Source organism: Adiantum capillus-veneris, chromosome 19 (genome assembly GCF_014529385.1).
Source record: "Adiantum capillus-veneris isolate H3 chromosome 19, ASM1452938v2, whole genome shotgun sequence".
Lineage (NCBI taxonomy): Eukaryota > Viridiplantae > Streptophyta > Polypodiopsida > Polypodiales > Pteridaceae > Adiantum > Adiantum capillus-veneris.
In genome coordinates, this window is record NC_140949.1 from 137,643,538 (window position 1) to 137,663,059 (window position 19,522).

Consider the following 19,522-nt stretch of genomic DNA (forward strand, 5'->3'; position numbering starts at 1 on the left):
CTTTTTTGACTTGGAAGAAACATATTTGTGAAGTGGTGTATACTTTTGATCTTCTAAGAGGTACTATGAGATCGTACTTTAGCATTGGAATAGAGTCAATACTGAGGACAAGGATCTGTACTAAGCGGGGCATTGTCAAGAAGCTTTGAGATCTTTCTCAGCAAAGTGTGGTTTACTTTTGGTGCACAAAAAGTTCCACTTTTATACAAGTTGTGATCTCTTGGAGTGTAAGAATGCAAGACATGCCCAATGGTAAGAGGGCCTTGAACATTTAGTGATGAATGCCAATTGTAATTTTTGATAACACAAGATCAAAACGTTGATCTTTTTGGATGCAAGCCATGATATATCGCTTTTTGTATAATTTTGAAACCATAGCAAGTTCTTCTAAGGCAGATTATGAGATCGTGTTTTATGAGCATAACATAATTCACTACTAAGAACAAGTAATTGTAGCAGGAAGGGCAAGGTTTACTTTTAAAATCACAAGAAGTTTTAGAAAGCGTATCATCCAAGATCTAGCTCTCTTGCAATGCAAGAGAGCAAGATAGAGTCTTACCATAGCCCGGCCGAGAAATATTTTTTGAGCAAATACAAATTCAAGAAAATAATTTAGAGAGCACATGGATTTATGTGTGAATGTGAACATAAGTTGATGGAAACACTATTCTTAAGTGGTTGGAAAGGGATCATATCCAATTATCTGGGGATAGGAATGGGGAGAGATTTTGGAGGAAGCTTTTTGTATACTTCCACAAGAGTAGTGCAGCCACTGCAAAATTTCTTGATGCTATGCTAGGAGAGAGCTTTTTTTTGTTTTTCAAACTTTAAATCCAGTGTGTTCTTCCTAATAACTTAAGACAAGAAGATAAATGTCACCTTATCAAACGGCAACACTTGACAAATAGAAGAATATTTCTTATTCATTTGTAGATGACAATTGAACACTTCCACCATAACCTCACTTGTCAACTACAAGCCATCCTATTATACCATGACATTCATCTAATAGAACAATGTTTACTCAACATATATCATCCACTATACATAAAGTACACCATGTACACATTGGACTAACATCAAGACAAAAGTCATCTCTTCAAAACATGAATTCCCACAAAAAGAAATACAATATTAAGTCAACTATTACAGTTCATGCCATACCAAATTGTATGTACACCATAAAATCCAAACAAAATAATTTTATAAAAAATATATCTATGTAGTACGATGGCAGTTGAACACATGTAGCAGATCCTCATTTTTGAGCTTTCTCTGATGGATAAACATATTGTGGTTCAAATCTAAGACAAAATAACAAAGGAAGATGTAGTAGATATGCTTGCAGGCCATATATGGTTTTCATTGTGCAACTCGTGCGGCAAAGTTTCCACATGTACACATCAAGCTACTAGAAACATGAATTTTGTATCTCTCCCCCCAGACTCGTGAAGAAGTTGTCTCCACCATGAATTTTTCATGCATCCCTACCTTCACTATAGTGTGTTAAACAATCTTAGCCTCCATGGTCTCCTGTCTCCAATTCCAATAGATCTGAAGCATTCAAGTTTGTTCCCCTTTCCACTGGAAAAATGGGGACTCTTGCAAGGCACTGGGTGATTGACACGGTGCTTGGCCTTGTTGAGCTCGACAAACAAGTTTTTCAGTTGAAGGTCCATCTCCATGATATCTTCCTTTGACAAAAGCAGGCATCTGTACACTTTGGAGAAAGATAAAAAACATGGGCGTCGTACAAGCTCAGCATTGCTTTGTTTCCCTTGAATTTTTTGATGACAATGACTAGTATCTAAGCTACCTTGAATGTATCTAGAAAATCAAATCTATAATATTTGTTTTGAGGCTAATAGTGGCCTTGAGTGTATTGAGATGTGTTGCAAAGGAGGTTATTGTCCTCGTACATGTTATGGTATCTCCATTGCTAGCTTAGGCCTAGGCATCAAGTTTCTATCTGGGGAATACCTATATGCATTCTATCCTTGAGGCCTAGCTGGAATATATTGCACATTTTTTTAGTACTTTGGACTATACTAGACTCCTGTGTCTAGTTTTTCCATTCTCCCTCTATGGTGCACCACGAATTGTTTAGATTATATCATTCACTATCATTGTAGAGGCCCTTGTCTTGCCACCATTTGACATTTGTCTTTGGAGGCGAGCTATCTTCTAGCTTACTTTCTCAAGAGTCTCTTTGTATTCAAACATAGGAGGAGTGATGGTTCAATCCACTTGGGTAGGTATAGCTACAACTATCCTATCATTATTGATATCAATCCCCTAGCCATCCTCGTTGTTAATTTCATATAATTACACCCCAAGTCTACTACATCAAGGGTGCAAGTTTCCAAGGTGATATGTTTAATGATATATAGATAAGCATTAGCATGTAGCTTCTTATTTGTTTGTCCTTCCAAAAATAAAAGAAAGTTTTTCTTGTTTTGGGATTTCCCTTTGAGGACATCTTGCAACATATTGTCTCATTCAACTAGCATAGTCCCATTAGGACGTCTTGTTTTGGGATTTCCCTTTTAGATCATCTTGTAACATGTTGTCTCATTCAATCAAATGCCTTATTTATCTTTAAATCTATGAATCTATTCTACCATAATGTGTTTGATTCCATCTTCCAAAAGATGCTACAAACCTCCTAGCAAGGTTTGAAGGTCGATAGCAGTCCCAATTCTAGAGTCTGAGACCAAGTCAATGTTGTCCCTTAAAGAGTCATTTTAAATCCGTGATATTGAGTTAGAAAATTGTATACCCATTCAACTTGTAACACTTGGCCAAAGCTGGCCACGTGATCTTATGGATGTCCCATCCCATTTTATTCCTTTACTCACTTTGTGAAACAATTGGCCTATCTCTTCTAGTGTGGTCTACTCTAGCTCTTTGAGGAGCTACATTTTTAGTTCCCAAACCCTATGACAACTTGTTATGAAGTTGTGACTCTCTTGACCCACTAAAATGATAGCATCGATTGATCGATGGATGGCATGCTTAAAATTTCTGTAAATAGTATGATGTGTAAGCACCTTGATGACACATGGCCAGTTTTTTCATAGGATCAACAACTTTTGTATACTTCACAATGTTAAGATGGAGAATTGGCTTTAATGATACAAGGATGAAAATCAGGAGAGATACATTGTGCCATATGATTTTACTGTAGGCAAATGGCCACCAATACACTACCCCAAGGAGCTTCAGATCCTACCTCTTTTCATGAGTCTTAGATGGCTACATGAGGCTATAATGAAGAACCAACAAGAGGGCAATGTCTTTAGAGTATCCTAGGCTGTTTTGCATTTTCTACTTAGCTAATGAGCTACATGATGAGTTTGGGATGATCTTGGAGGGTAGGCTACCTTAAGACCTCACTAAGGAAGCCTTGCCCCTTGATGAACATATGCAATTTTATGGATTGTAATGTTGGCCTAAACATGAAGTAATGTGGGGATTCAATGAACATCATGTGGGAAAGTGAGAGATTGGAGAGCTCCCTCACCTAATGGCTATGGTTGATGCCATCGTCTTTCCTATCACATGGGCATGCACTAGAGATTTCCACTTTTCATGTTGTACTTCGTTGATAATGATGGCTTTCTATTGGCCCCTTACAGTGGTGTTCTCACATGGTGGCCCATCAAGGTCGCCCCTTATGAAAAGGTTAGCTTCACATGCAGCTCCACTAGCGAGCTCACTAACTATCAGGCACGGAGACATGTGGTGAAAGTAGATTTTCATGTTGCATGGGGGATTGGATAGTTGGTGGAGTTCCTAAAAAGGAGAAGAGAGACACACCTTCTGGTAGTTTTTGGGTTGGATTTTAGAGGCCATGAGCAGGTAGAATTATTCTTATTATTATGAGAATGTTTTAAAAAGGGGAAGGAAAGAAGAAGCAAAAGAGGACATTTTCTTTGCTCTCTCAAGAAGGAAGAGGAGGAGGAGGAGGAAGGAAAGTAGGGTATCCTTCATGAATTTTGTGGTGGAGAGTTAGGGGATTTTGTGTGCTTGGCTACGGAGGGAAGTTCTCTCTCAATGACAAGTTGACAAGGATTTTGTTGTTGCTCTTGAGGGAGAGTTAAAGAAGTCGAGAGTATCCTATTGGAACGGGGAATTTACTCCACAACAGATAATACTGGAGAGGAAGAAGCAAGAGGCTTTTGATGAGCTTTTTGCTCGTTTTCTATCTTGCTCTTGGATTGGAAGGTAGAATTTATTTTGTGGCGAATCTTTCATGCTCTCTATTTTATGAAGAATTGATGGAGGCTTGTATATTTGGGTTATCAAGGCATTAATTGGAAGCATTTATGGTTTGCAAGCTCATATTCTATGGTGTTTCTCAATCACCTACTATAATTGTCATGAAATCAAAGATCAATTCTTAGTTATTTCTCTTAAAGCGATCTAAATTTATTATTTTTTTGTAATTAGCACTAGAAAAATGTAGCCAAATAGGAAACCTCTCCTCTCTATTTTAGCTTCCCTTCCCTCTTAATTCTCTCATAGCCAAAAACTCGACACCTTCCCAATCTCCCATGGAGAAGAGCACAATCCGACATATTTTTGGTGAACTTGATCTCCATTTGACTGGCATGAGAGAGTGAAAATGCAATCACATACAGGGATGAAGCAAAGTCTATAGAGATTTACCCAAAATTAGCAGGACATACTTCTCCAAAGAGGTACAAAAGACACCATATTTTGCTAAATCAATGTAAATAATTGAATTTGTGATGAAATTTGGGAGGAATAGATTTCCATCATCACTTGAACATAATCAATATAAGAAAATCATAACCTAAATCACATAACCATAATTATAAACTTAAAGAGAGAGAGAAAAGAGAACACGGGATTGAGGGTCGGAATGGTTGACCCTCAATGCTTAAAGAGAATCCTAGAGAGAGAGAGAGAGAGAGAGAGAGAGAGAGAGAGAGAGAGAGAGAGAAAGAGAACACGGCCTATTGAGGGTCGGAATGGTCCACCCCCTCATAGGGTATTTTGTATGACATAAGCTCTCAATGAAGCTAAATACAATCATGATGCATCATCTTGGATCAAGCCAACAATTTTGGCCTTCTTTGATCCAAAACATAGACTCACACAGTCCTCCCTTTGAAGAAGTGTCGTCGTCTTCCTCCTTTGACACCTCTTCTTCCTTTTGTAGAAGAATCATGAAAACACAAAAACTCTTTAAAACATGTGCCCGCTTCTCTTTACAATATTTTTATTCCTAGAGTTCCATGCATGGAAAATAACTTCTCCATCATCTTCTGGCAAGCAACGATGTTGTTGCAAAAACTAGTACACATGATTAAAACATGACATCGATACTATAGATGCATAGAGCTCAAAGAGATCCATAGTAGAGTATAGTAGCTATGGATAGCTTTGTGGGAGAGAGATAGAAGAGTGAGCCTTTTGAGAGGAGGAAACCTTGATCTACATGCTATGATTAGCCTTCTATGCATAGTAATTTGCATTTTTTCACTCTTTCCCTCCTTTATTCAAATAGTGTTGTTTACAATAGTTGTAGATCTCATTGTTTTTTGTCCATATTTTAGGCCATTTGTAGAGATCGGTTCTCTATCATGAGATATTTTTAAAATAGTCTCACTGGATCTTTTTTTGGTAGTTCAACCAGCAAACCTTTTCTTTAGCTCTTTAATCACCACCACTACTTCCCTTTTGAGGAGTATCCAACACTACTCCTTATGAGGTGTGTGTGTGCATGGATAATTAGGGATCCTTCAACTTTATTGAAGTTAGCCCACATCTCCCTTTTAGTTGGAATTCTTGCACAATTTTAGAGCATTCAAGACCCTTTCCAATTAACTTTGGTTGCATAAAAGCACGTTTAATTTTGGAAAGAATTCTAATGGCACTTCTAAAGGTTGCATCATCCTTTTGGTACCCTAAGGACTGTAGATGCACCTTAGACTAAGTGCATTGATACTTTTGAAGGTTGCTCCACCCTTTGGCACCCTAACTCCTGAGATGCACCTTACAACTATCTTCATAATCTTGATCCTTTTGCTCGTTTTAATTTTCTATCTAAAGTTTTTGGTTCTAGAGAGAAAATCATTTAAGTAGACCAAAATCAAATTTGTGACATTACTTGTCCCTTGAAATCATAGTCATCCTCTGTTTGGTGGATCCAGCGATCTTACACATGACAGGTGGATGTACACCAAACCCTGTAACACTCGCTCAATTGTTTGAACGAAGCCATGTAATTCAACTAATGATGATTTATAATTGTAATATATTCTGACATATCCTCTCAACCTCTCTGAGTCTACACCCTTGTAAGTGGCCAAAAAAATGGCCGTGGGAAAGTTCCCTTAACCCTTAAGTCAAAACCCTTAGTTTTAGAGAAAAGAATTGTCATTAGCTTGAAGGTGTTTTTGAACGTTCATTGTGAGAGGTTCTTGTTGCTACAACTTGTAATCCTCTTTTCTCCTAGAGTCGTAATCAGAATTCAATTCCGAATAGCACATTGTGTTCCTAGTCTATTGCTCTACAATTTAAGTATAACCAATCTCAATTCTGTTGTGGTTCGCAACGCATTGCTTGTGAGCTAAATGGATTGAGTTGAAGGTTGAAATGTTTGTTTTTTGATGTTTTGACCATGGATAAGTGTTTCTATGCTTAAGGGGGACCTTTTCGAGTAGTTCTAATTCAGTTTTCTGCACATTTTTTGTGATGGATCGTGATTTATGTACTTTCCCATATGGTGGTAGAATTTGGTAGGATTGTGCCCCTAGGTGTTGTAATACCTCCCCTTAAGTTTCGTTGCATTCCGAGTTCGTTTGGATGCCAAAAAGGCGTGATGATCTAGAGCGGTGAGATTGGATGCATACTGATTTTCTACCTAGAAAGTGGTTGATTTGCTTTTATCGTAGGATGAGTAGCCCTTTGAGTTCACTTTGGTGAGATCGACACTCTCATTAAGTCTCCGTGCCCCATCGCGAGTTGCTTCCTTGCATATTGACATTATGTTAGGACAAAAGAGCTATGTTGCAGACGTCCGTCGCGGCGACCCGCTAACATTGGCGTTGTTGCCGAAAAAACCAATCCTTAGGTGGTGACTGACTCAGTGTACGAAAAAATTCATTCCAAAGTTTTTGACACCCATCCCGCTTACGCATAGACAGTGAAGCAACTAAATGTAGGTTTAGTGCTTAGTAGAGACTGGAGTCCGAAACTAGCCAGTGCTACTCCTTATGAGCAAAGAAAGCTGTGAGTGAAGTACAAGAGAGTATCTCATTCTTTGATTTTTCCATGCTTGGAAAGGACTGTTCCACCACACACTTCGTTGTCGTTTTTGTACTGTTAAATTCATTTAAGTTTGCAAATTTGTTTTAGTTCATAAGAGTAGGTTAGGTAACAAATTACACCATCATTTGGGGCCAAAAAGATCGAGGAAAAAATTGTCAAAAACCTTATTTTGGTGTTGAAGACCATAACTCTGAAAAGTTGAAAGATTGATGGTCAGAGCTTCAAAGTTGAATTAAACCTAGCAAAACCTTCAGAAAGGGGATAGAAACACTTGCTAAAAACAGACTAAGCAAAAAAATTCCAATTTGCTTGTCCAACATGGATCACGATCCATGTACCTTTTTGGCAAAATGTGCTAAAACTGTTTTCCTTGCTTAGAACAGGCTCTCAAGCATCAGAACCTTGAGTTTGGTCAGAAATAGAGTGCTAAAAGATCACTAAAATCAAGAAATTGGGTTGAGCAGAGCAAAATCTTGAAAATTGAGAAAAATAAGAAAAAATTGAACTTATAATTGTCCAAATTCAGAAAGGGAAGAGAATTGGGATCAACTAGAAGCAGGGGACCAACAGAACCAAAAATCATGCCCAGATGCTTCCCAACATGGATCGCGATCCATGTTCCAGGTAGACATCTGAGAGTGAAATTTGACCAGTGCACTCTTGATTACTAAGGGAACAACTTTTCCAAAAGGAGCCACAGACAAAAAGTGAAAAAACTTGATCGAAATACCAAAAAAAGAGTTGTTTGCAAAAAACCGAAAACAAACACAAAATCTTGCTTTTGACTTGGAAAAAGTTGATCAAATCCAAAAAGATTTGGGGAATAGCATCACTAGACCTTTTGTCACAAACTCAAAAGGTATAATTCCAAAATCTTACCAAACATGGATCGCGATCCATACCTTTTTGGAATTTTGAGCTAATATTGGGCAAGCAGAAAAGTGATAACATTTGAATCACTTTCTCCCAAAGGACCCTTATCAAAAAAGTTCAAAAAGAGGGCAAAAGGGGAAAAAATCATATCAAGGGAAAAACCACTGGAAAAAACCCTAAAACTAACTTTTGGCTGACCTAAAAAACCCCAAAACATTCAAAAACCATATAGCCATCATCAGTAGGCTAAGGACTAGCTATGGGTCAAGTTTTAGTGCATTCTAACACTAAGGAACATGGATCGCGATCCATGTTCCCCTGACACATTTTGACACCAAACTTGCAGCATAGCTAGTGAGCATCACAGAGAGTCTAGTGGTCCTTTCAAAATTGAATTTGGATGCCAAAAACCATACCAAAAGCCCAAAACTGGAAGGAACTCTGGCAAAGTGACAGAATTGACCTAGCTTCCAATCCAGAGGTCCATTTCTAAAAATTTTGATACCATAAGACCTCCTAATCATGTTGAATCTGATGGTATCAAGAAAAATCCATTTGGTTTTCAAACATGGATCGTGATCCATGTACCTCTGAGTCAGAACAAAAGCAGAATTTCACCACATAAAGAGTTAGTCCACAAGACCCTGGTGGCTCTTTAAAAATTGAAATTGGACCTAAATTGTTGATGTTGTGTGAAGAACTATGTACTACTGAAAAACCTAGCTAAATTTTGTCAATTAAAAGCTAGAACTAACAAGAATGGCTATAAGCTCACAGCTATCAAGCATTTTTTGACAGGTTGCAGGTACTAGAGGATACTACCCATCAAGTAAGATCAAACGGGGGATTCAAAGTAGCTAATGAGGTAACCCGGTTTGGATTTTGCAATATCAATTCTTCATGAATTTTCGATCAAGAAGATTGTACTAGAACAGGAATCCCGGCATCTTTGATGAAGGGAGAAATCACTCAACGAAAGAAAGCATGAATCAGAGACCACTGCCACCTTTAGAACCCATTTTAGAGGAGAGCTTCTTTGACACTTCGTCAGAAAGATCATACACCCTCATGACTGAGGATTCTAACAAGTCGAACCCTAAGGGAACGGCCTTGATGGGGGCAGGTCCTTCTCAACCTACATCTGATGTAGAATTGTTGTATTTGAAGTTTCAATTTGAAAATGTGCTTAAGACCAAAATCTATAAGGATGGATTGGATGCTACTATTTTAAGTCGGAAAATAAGCCGAGCAAGTTCAGAGACCTTATAGATGTTGATTATGACGAAGATAGGTATTTCGACAGAGAGGGAATGATGTACCTCGTGGTTCATAACCCCTTTATTGTGGATAAATGGGGGATGATTGGCACCAAGGACAAGGTAGATTACGAGCTGGCCAATGAGCCACCCAAAATGGAGAAGCAAAAGGTGGTGCTCAGACGCACCAATGAGACAGAGCGTCTTAATACAGACAACACGTATGTGGGGCTATATAAGTTTAATAATGGAGAACAAACACTCTATTACGGATGTGACAAACCCCACATCAAGGAACTAACTGACCGTAAAAACCTGTATGTTTTCACGTATACAGAGGGGAGAAGTATTCAGGTGGTCATAATAGACAAGTATAGCCGAAAGTACTCTCCAATGGATCGTAAGGAATTCGAGAGATATACATATTTTGGGGGACCACTCCACCAATACTATGTAAATCCGGAAGAGGTGAAAACCACCGTCTACTCACACAAGACCTGAGACTGTACATGTGAGCCCAGTGAGAACCAGGGTGGAGGAGTCATTTGGACATGAACGAGTCCCAAACAGAGGGCCTTTAGGATCAACGGCGTCTAGGGATTCCATGAACACACATAGGGGCAGTATTGTTCCTGATGTCACTTACACCACTAGAATCCCTCCGACTATTACATGAGATCGACTTGACGAACGTATAGCGGATAGGATACCACTAGTAGTACCAAGAGGAGATTATGAACCTAGAGAAGCCACACCAGGAGGACCAGGTGTTGTCAGAATGGTTGCGGAGGCCAAGAAAATGTGACCATCTCAAGTGGCAAAATGCGTACCCAAAAAGTATAATGGATCAGGAGATCCGTATGCCCATGTTTCGATCTTCAAACAAGTGTTGCTAGCGGAACAGGTAACTAATTTCCATACTCAATATGAAGGTTTTGGGTTGACGTTAGAAGGGTCTGCTTTGACTTGGTTCCAACCATTAAACAGCTTGGAATTTCCAAGTATTGAGCAACTTCTCCGAGAGTTCGCTGCTGCTGAGGAATTCTCAAAGAGGAGAATCAAGCATAACACTGTCTCCCAGATCTATATCATATCGGGAAGATTCAGATACGCACTAGAGGGGATTTGATGGGAATGCATATGCTCCAAAGGGACAAAAAATCCATGGGGATAATTCTTGAAGAGATGCCCGAGCCCTCATACATAGCACAGCCAATGAAAAACCATTACTTGGTTGATGAAAATATGCTTATGTTCATGGCAAACCAGAACTATAAACCTAGGGGATACCTCCTAGATCAGGACAACCAATGGGAGCTTCACAAGCTTCTCCACCACCTGTAAGACCCTGGTATGAATGCGGCGGGCATCATTGGGCAAGGATTTTTCCAAACAAAGGAGAACGGGTTAAATTTTTTGGGTTCTATGATGGATGTACCACTGACCATCTCATTCCGCACTGTCCAAAAAACCCTAACAACAAAGGGAAAGCAACCATGAACAAAATGGAGATTATCACAAGCTCAAGTGGATCAAAAACAGAACCAACCTTCCAATAAATGCTATAATGAGAGCCCAAGCACATGAGGCAGCAAGGAATGTCCAAGCCAACCAGACAGAGACAGAAAATTTGTCTGTCCGAACCCCTAGAAAATCCTGGAAGGCAAAATGAGACAAGATGAAAGCCAAAAGAGAGAAAGAAAAAACTGCCTTGGAAACCAGATTACTGCAAACAGCGGAACAACTGATAAGGGAAAGAGACCTTAAGGTAAACAACGAGGTAAAAGAACAATCGGTTATACCATCGGGAGGATCTGTCTTAGTAGACAAGGTTTTTGAACCTTTGGACGCAGTTTTAAAATCTTACGATGCAAGGCTAAAGCCTAACCAAACCCAAGAGGATAGGTGGGTAACGTACCCTCATCCGGGCTATGAAAAGGAGAGGCTAAAGATGTGCAAGGAGCTCATTCAAGCCACTCAAGCGCGTATGAAACCACCAATTCCGACTGCTCCAAAAACTGAGGTATTAATCCGTGAAAAAATTCAAGAGTTAGAGGGGCGGGGAATTGAAAAGTAAGACCAACCAGATTTTGTAAACAAAACACCATTGGACACGAGGGTGGTAGCGAATACGACAGATGGAATGTATTCGCAAGCACCACTCTGCCAATTCCGGAAGTGGAAGAACAATGGCCTCAGGAGCTATGGGAACAGATCAGGAATAGAATAGATGGAAGTGCTACACTTTTGTCGGCTCCTATCACAGAGATCCACTTGGAACATGATCTCTACCCAATCGACATCCAATGACTGTATGGTGATGCAGGTACAGCAATATTGGAAGACAATAAACCGCAGTTGTTGAAGACTTTACCTTCGTTTATTGGTAACCATGAAACCCGATCGAAGGTGAAGAAAGTACCATCTCAATGGAAGGCCAATCATAAGATGATGGATACCAAGACTCTTCATGAGCTGATGTCATCCCCTATCCGTTCTACGTTAACTCTGTCAGAGTTACTGAAAATGAGACCGCATCTTTGGGACAAAAATTTGAAAAAAATAGGGCTGATAATTCCGCCACCCAGTGCTTATCCAAAACACTGAAGATGCAACCCTCCAAACAAGCTAAACATGAGCCAGTACCAATGAACAAGGTAGGGGATTATTGTGAAGGTGAACAAGGAAATACTACCCTGCCAGTGGAGTACAAAGAGGTTAGGTCAATAGCAATAGTGGATAGTGGGGTTGGAATAGCCATAGCTACCAAAGCAATGTGGAAAAAATGGGGGAAACCTGCTCTCTGAAAGACTAGAATGAAAATTCAATTAGTTGATGAGTATCTGGAGAGACCAATTGGCATCCTAGAGCAGTTTGAAGTAACCTCTTCTGGAATTGCATATGAACACACATTCACTATTATGAATTTTGATCAGAGAAGCAACTTCGATATCATATTGGGTAGACCGTTCATGCGTCATCTCAAAATGGTACAAGATTGGGGTTATGATTATATCTATCTAAGGAACAAAGATGTCACTATGAAAATTAGTGTCACAGATCATAGCTATAGAGATGTAGAATGAACCCTAGGAGAAGACCTCAAATCCACAGTTGGCCAAGAAAGGGGAATACCGGCTTGGTTGCAGAACAAAGCTCACCATTGGATAGGAGAATCTTCTGAAGGTGAAAGTTTAAAAAGGGAAGATTTCATTCTTGATAGGACTACAGAAGACGAGACTTATGTACCAAATACTTTTCCAGAAGAGATGTTCGAACTTTTTGGATGGCAATACATACTAGCCACTCTTGATGTGTGTGTAAATGAGGTGACCCTCATCAAATTCTACGATGAGGAAGGATATGATATCATTCCATTCTAGATGATGGGTGTCGGCCTAGATCCAAAATTAGAACGGGAAGTCCCTGACAAGGAGGGGGTTGCCGATTGCCGACGCATAGTGGATGAGATCTCAGTAAGAGACCTTGACCAAACGGACGAGGATGATTTCCAAGACTACACTGATAAGCTGTTAGAGGACAATGTCAACGAGACAAGCTGTCTAGTAGCTCAAGTCAGAACATCAAATGGAAGGATCGACGAGTGATCTACTATGATTTTCCAAACCAAAATCCTCAAAGACAGTGCAGATATCAAGATAAACACAGAAACAACCGAAACAAGACCAAAGAAGACTCGGTACCTTTGTTAACCAAAAAAACATAGTACTTAAGGTTAGTGGAAGCAACTGATTGCCTCAAAGACAGGATATCAAAGAGACAAATGCAACCTGAATCAACCAAAACAAAAACGAAAAAGAAGAACACACAAAAACCAAGAAAAGAGAGCAATTCTGAGAAATTGACAAAGTTGTCCAAAATGGAGTGCAAAATCAAATACAATAAACTGAAACGAGCCTTGAAGGAATTCTGGACAACAGAAATGAAAACTGACGAGGAATCAAACGATGATAAATTTGATGCACCTTCCCACTATAAGATACACTATTCAAGATAGAAAAATTGTGGTGCAGAAACCCAAACGAGATCCCAAAGAACCAAAAATTGTTGTAATACCTAAGCCGTTGTACGCCCTCATTGCTAAGTTCAAATCGACGGAATAATGCGAGTAGGCTTTTCATAAGTTGAAGCAGCAATTTATTTTTGCTCCAATTTAGCAAGCCCCTCACTGGAGCAAAATCTTTTATGTTCATGTTGATGCATCAGCCTACTCCATAGGATGCATATTAGCCCAGTCGGGAGAGAAGAAAATGGATTTTCCCATTTTCTACTATAATTGACAGCTAAACCACGCAGAGAAAAATTATACCACTATGGAAAGAGAAGGTCTGGGAATGATATATGTTTTCAAAAAATTTAGACACTACCTTCTTGCAAATAAGTTTGTTTTCTTCGTGGATCACCAAGCACTGTTATATCTAGTAAACAAACCTTGCAACACTGGAAGAATTGTTTGTTGGTTTATACTATTGCTTGAGTTTGACTTCACGGTAGTCGTAAAAAAGGGGACTACACACACGAGCAGATCATCTTTCACGATCGTTTCATGGGAAAGCACTTGAAGGTATCGATGATGATCTTTCCATTTGTTGGTGGTCATAGCACATTGCACAACCCACCGACATAATGTCAATCCGGTGGATCGGAACCCGGCTAGTGCATGGAGGCATGGATGCACCTAATGTGATGAAATGAGGACTCTAGGAAGAGGGGTAAAGCAAGAGAGGAGATGAGGGAAAGCCGATGAACCAAGATCTATGCACACACACTCTAACTCTCTAATCATGCAGACAATGGTGTATCCCTTTGCTCTAATCTCAAGAACACACACTCTAATCACACATTAAGCATACACAAAGAAGCCTAATGAGAGAAATGTATGTAGCCCACGTACACACACACTCTAATCTAGCACACATGTGAAGCAAGAATGCTCAAACAAGAGGAAAAACGAGAAGATTAACACTAATCATACACCATTAACACAAATAAGCTTGAAAGAAAAGAGAAAGTAGAGAGAACTTAGCTTGCATTAATCCCAATGACTACTACATATGATGTGGAAGATCCAAGCTCCATAGCCACTCCTGTTCTTCTTCTCCACACTCCCTCACACTCTCTTCTCTAAGAATTCCCTTTCACATCTTCTGAATTGACGTATATACAAGGGCTTTTAAAAATGGGCGGCCGGCCAAAAAATGTATAACATGCTGCAGGTATCTACGCTCATCTAATCATCAATGTACAACTTGGAACCCACTGTGGAGCCCATAAATACAAAAAATATTTGCATACACATATGTCTACACACCAATGGAAGTATAATGCATATCGTTGACGCTCGCCCGTCAACACTCTCCCCTTCCGAAGCTTTGTCGTCCCTGACAAATCCATGTCGTGGTAGATGCTTGAGAAAGAATGGGCTTGCAAAAAGAAAAAGGTGGATGAGGTAGCAAGCTCAAATATATGGTAATAAGGCATAAGGAAAAGGCAAAGCACATGTAGTAATGAGTAAATGCAAAGAATTATGAAATGTTACGCTGCCATTAAGGATAAATAAATTGCACTTGGTGAAATTAATTAATCAAGATTTTTGGGCTTATGAATGAGTCTATCAATTAGTTAGCTACGACTAAGTGTTAAAACATTTACTCTAGTACTAGCTAAGTTAGTAAATTTATCCCAATGCAAGATTCCCTAATTATGCCTGTCATAGATTAGCTAACTAACTCTTATAGCGAAACAAAAGCTTGAATTTTTTTTTACTTGAAGCTCAATGGAAGTCTTTCTCATTTCCTTTTTCTTGCTTTTCATTTGTTATTTTTCACATTTTGCAAAATCATCTGACGTGTGTGCTTATTTGTATACCTTGGGCTTTTTGTTTCTCAAAGAAAAGCACCCACACTAGGAACCTCTAGGGCTCTAGTACCATAGGCAATACATGTGCGTGAAGTACCAAACCAAGCCAGGATTTCTCTTCCAGCTTAAGCTTTTACACTTGTGGCACTTTTGTTTTTCTTCCATTTCCTTTGTATTGTTGTTTGGGTGAGAAAGCCTCTCTATGCTTAAAACACTCCTAAGGTTTCAAACACTCAAATAATTTTACCAACTAGGACTAGTAGCCAAGTAAATGAGTTAACCTAAAGTCACGGGCTCCTAACCTCAAGGTTCATCAATAAAACTAAACTCTAAGTCAATTACTAAAGAAAAGACAAGTTTATACATCTTTAATGGGGCAGATAACAAAACATAATTGAATGCACTTAGTCAAACCAAGAAGAAGCCACAATCAACAAATATAAATGTACAAAACCATATAGCATAGGAAGGAGTACACCTGTGTATGGGCTCGATGAAGAGGTCGATGTCATGGAAGCTCCTCGTGTCTGGAGATACATCATGTCTACATGGTCGTCCAATCTCCATGGGCAAGCTAATGTCTGTCAACGTGCTGCATCAAAAGATCAACAAAAGCATTGTACCTCCAAGAGGTATGTCAGCAACAAGATAAAATAACAAAAGTAACAGAATAATAAAATAAAACATCTAAGCTAGGGTCTAAAACTTGGATATCCAGAGGAAAAAAACCCAAAAGGGAAAAAAATGCCTCTGGTATATGCACATAAATCTAGTGCACATATCAATGTGTAAAAATCTCAAATCTCATGCAACTAGAAGTCAAGAGAGAGCTCTCACCATGAAGCATGATCTGCAATCTCTTAGCTCAATCTCTAATAGTCAAGGGCTAGCTAACACCTAGCTCCATATGTAAAGTCTTCTCAACAGCACAAGGAATGGCCGTAGGGTGGGCATCAGCCTCTACTCTAATAGTCTGTGGAAGGCTCTTTGGTAGCCAAATCTGCAATGCTCGCGCTCTCATAGGGATGTCATTCTGAGCTCTCCTAGCGTGTCTACGTGTGCATCTAGCTCTAGGACATACTATCTGCTGTGAAGGTACCGACCTCTCTAGGGGTAGTCTCATCTCTTGACATCTGGCTCGTGGAGGTCTCGCTCTAGCGTATGATCTTGTATGCGCTGGGTGTGCTACCGCTCGTGGCCTAGGTACCCAAACATGTCTTTGTCCCTCAAAGTACTCATGTGCCTCAAGTGACCGTCTAGATGTGAGCCAACCATGTGAAAGTCCGTCGTCGGTCATATGGCTCCTTAGAAATATGATCATGTCATCACAAGGTAAAAGTCTAGCATGTATCTCGTCACGGGGAATAAATACCTGTTGGGTTGTCCTGGAAGCTCTACGTGGAGAGCTACGTGCTTGATCTATCGTGTGTCGCTCCTCAGTGGCACTACTCATCATCGTAGAGCCTCTGCCTAGAGAAGGCTCTACACATGGCTGAGATGCCTGTGTACGTGGTCTTCAAACAAGTCTAGCAGGCTCTATCGTATCCCTACATAGGGTGTCAGTAGAGGTCACTCTAGTCCGTGTACGTCCATGTATGTGAGGTGTAACCTCTATCTCTGTGGTGTCAGTAATATGGTCTCTAGGAACCTGATCTAGAAAAGTACGGCTCGTGGCTGGTCTCCACTCAATTGGGTGATCTGATCGTGAATCGACACTCGTAGATGGCACTAGGGCAACATCGGTGGCTGCTCTCTTTGTGACTCACTGGCTATGACACCGCTATGCAAGCTAAAAGAGTGGGATAGTGATGTTGTCACCTCTGCATCTTCTCTCATAGAGGGATCTACTCTTGTAGATGGCTCTAGCTCGACAACTATCTCTAAGGGTCTCTGTGAGGTCAGCAGATCTAAACAAGGATGCTTAAGGGCAGCTAGAATCTGTGGAGTGGTCTCATCTATAACAAAGCCATCGGAGTCACTCACTCTATGACTCTGTGAGATCTCTCGCTGTGTGCTAGAAGTCTCGTGGATAAGTGTGGTAGGTGGTGTAGGCTCCCTAACAATACTCTGACTGTGCTCTAGTCTCAAGGGCTCTACCTGTGGTGGCAGGCTAGGTGCTGGAGCTATCTCTTGTGGCACACTATCATCCTCATCTGGCATCTCCCAAGGTGGTAGAACACGACGTGACAAAAGAAGCCTAGGAGGTGATCTCTCTAGTGGTGTCTCTCAAGGACTCGGAGCTCTCAGTAGCTGTGGAGCTAGCGTGGTCGTCGTGGGTAAACATAAATCATCATGTCTAATTCGAGGGGAGTAGGGTAGACCTATAGTCAAAACATATACTGCATGATCGACATCCCTATAAACTCGCTCACATGGATCTCCTATCAAATATGCAAGAAGGCGGGCTGAAGGATATCTGGATCCACCACTCGTCAGGCGTCCGTACCTACGACCAAGCTCACCTAGATAGGTCACGGTCTGCTCAACTCTCTGAAGCTCCACTAGCATAGGATGTGTCTGTGTGTCTAGGTTGTCATCTGGGTGTGCTCGCTCAATGTCATCAAAATCAAGGGTCTCAATCAAGAGATATTGATCTCCGAACTCATCAATAAAAACTACTCTATCGGCCTGTGGGTAGGCTCTCACAATCTGCCTAGGTGTAGACATCATGCGCTGCGGGGTGGCTAGCCTCACCAAGGGGTGATCATAAGTGTCAACATAATATGCAACCCCTCGTGGAGATCGGCCTACTATATGCAAGATTTGACCATCTATATCTCTCATGCTATCCCTAGTCTCTCTGGTCTCGGATAGTGTCTGAAGGGTGGGGGTCCATGGTCTAGGGGCACTCATATATACAATGGGTGATCTACCAGGCCCTACCTCTGGTGCTCTCAACTGGGGTGATGTGGTCGTCATAGACTCTCTCGTATGCTCTCTTATATGTGTCATCAAAGGCTAGCATGGGTCTCTAGATGGTGCAAGGTGTCAAGGTTGAGACTCTCTAAAGTACGTGTCTCGAAGGCTCTGGGTCTCTATCTGTGGCTCACTCTGAGTGGTACGCAAAGTGCTAGCAATCGCCGTGTACATCGCTCTAGACTCATGATAGCTCAAAATGCTTGGCGGCAAATCAAGTCTAGGTGAGGAGAATCCTGGCGGTGGTTTCCTGAGTGATGTGGGTGGTGGCGCTGTGTCTAAAGGAGGTGAGGCACTCCTACTCGAAGTAGAGCGCTGGGTCGGTCGAGGATCATACGGCAATCCACATGTCAAAAAGTAAAGCTCAGTGCCTGTGGTGCTCATGTAGCATCTGTCTTTAGGCTCGCCAACTAGTGTCACAACATCTGTGGATAGGCGTCTACTAGAAGTGCGACACTCTAATCGATATATGCACTGAGCACTATCTATATAGATCACTCGAGAACCTACCCGCTGTAATGTAACCTGCACAGGATAGTCGAAGGCCTCAAGGCAATCATCTACATGTACTAGCTCTATCTCCTCTAGCCTAATCAAATGGTCGACCACATACGTGGCGCGATAGTCATCTCTAAATGTGCCATCCCGCGTGTCGTCGGGAAGGACTCACACCACCTGGAGGGTCTATGTGGGGCCAAAGGAGGCGCGGCACTGGACAAAGAAATTTCCATATGTGTTCGTGTAAAAGGGCCGGTCTCTGTGCTTGCCTACAAGTGTGAGCAATGTGTACTCAGAGCACGAAGTGGTCATGGCCATCATATGTGCGCTCTCGGCGTGTGATAGGCCTCTAAACCTCGTCAACTCGTCGAATGTAGACTAAAATCAAAATCTCCACTATATCGAGGTTTGTGCGTATAATCGGACTCAAATCTGGCAAAATCTGGCAAGACCTAACTCTCGGACGTATCTGCTCTAAATGTGTATAATCATATGTACATGCACGCGAGCGTCGAGTATGTGGGGCGTGTGATGCGTGTGGAATATGTGTGAGAAGCAAAGAAAGAAAGAAAAAAAATCGTTTTTTTTTTTGTTTTTTTTTTACGTGTGTGTGTGTGTGTAATCCGAGTGAGAGAAAGAGACAAAAAAGAGAAAATCAAGGAAGTGTTTAATGGAGATCTTTTGTGTGGGTGAGTTGAAAGAGGGCAAAGAGACAAAAGGAGAAAATCAAGGAGTGATTCAGGAAAAGAGACAAAAGAAGAAAGTCAATGAGTGATTGAGGGAAAGAGACGAGGAGA

At 40.7% G+C, this 19,522-nt stretch overlaps 1 pseudogene; it reads right to left on the reverse strand.

The window, feature by feature from the left end:
- Positions 1-17,537: 17,537 nt before the first annotated feature.
- On the reverse strand, positions 17,538-18,611 carry LOC147434940 (uncharacterized; annotated as a pseudogene).
- Positions 18,612-19,522: the final 911 nt, after the last annotated feature.